The 1076-nt window shown below is 44.5% G+C and overlaps 1 protein-coding gene across 1 annotated transcript in view; it reads left to right on the plus strand.

Moving 5' to 3' along the window:
- EGR_01497 (hypothetical protein) overlaps nucleotides 1-1076 on the plus strand; it is a gene marked incomplete at both ends in the record, with an annotated part of 8727 nt that overhangs the window by 755 nt on the left and 6896 nt on the right. The gene's annotated exons all lie outside the window — the stretch shown is intronic.

Below are 1076 nucleotides of genomic sequence, written 5' to 3' on the forward strand. Positions count from 1 at the left end.
CAATTATGAGGGCCCTCGTTTTGCACATTGTTTGGTAGACATGCATATTTCCTCCACCTAAGTGAATTGTTTTATGTTTCTAGCAGTTTTATGGCTAGGCAGGTATATTAAAAAATAGGTAAATAAAAGAATCTACGAACAGATGGAAAAAGAAGAAAGAAAATGACTTGGTAAACAGCACCGTGTGCAGATATTCAACCTCAACCTTTGGTAGAAATGCATATGCCCTTCAACTAAGTCCACTGCTTGATTCAGTAGGCTTACCTCACCCTATCTCTCTCCTTCTCTTCATCAATCCCTTCTCTCCTTCTTCTTTAGCTACACAGTTATGCTACTTGGCCTCCATCGGAAAAGTTCAATCACCGCTATTGTTCGCTATGGTCAGAGGCGACAATTCCCCAAGGGACAGGATTGAGAATACTCATCAGGAACTCACGTCCACTAGCTGCGTAGCGATGCTTAGAGGTAAGTGGTCGCTTCCTCCAACCCTTTGTATACACTGCACCTACTGTGCCGCATTAGCCGTTTACGTCTCTCTTACGTGCATTCACAACCACCAACTCAGTAGTCGTGGTGACCTATATTAACTTACCCAATAGCTTTACTAGTTGCCTATCCAGCTTGAGAAACACTAGGTTACGCTACACTAGACCTGGCTTGACTTGATTGCACTAGGGGAGATGCCTAAGCTAGATTATGATAGCCTAGAAGAGGATAGGATAAAGTAGGTTGGGCAGGATTATCTGCCCTTTCATGCATAATTCATAGAAGCCCCCATGCTCGACAATTCAAGGCGATGCCACTGTTGCCTCAGTTGACACGCCAAATCAAGTGGATACAACCTCAGGTCACGTATGGTGAGGCCTTTTCCTTCTCTCTTGTAGATATTGGGGATCAATGCACATATATAGCAACGATGTCTGTAGACGTCGTCGAAATCGTGGAGCAGGAGGTTTCCTGTCCACTTCCACCTTCTTATGCCCCAATTCAACGCCTCTTCTGTGAGTGCGTTCTTCTCCCCTACTACTATCTATGCTCTCAAGAGTTGACTCTTACATTATACCCTACCATGCCTG

The sequence above is a fragment of the Echinococcus granulosus genome (assembly GCF_000524195.1).
Source record: "Echinococcus granulosus chromosome Unknown EG_S00005, whole genome shotgun sequence".
NCBI lineage: Eukaryota > Metazoa > Platyhelminthes > Cestoda > Cyclophyllidea > Taeniidae > Echinococcus > Echinococcus granulosus.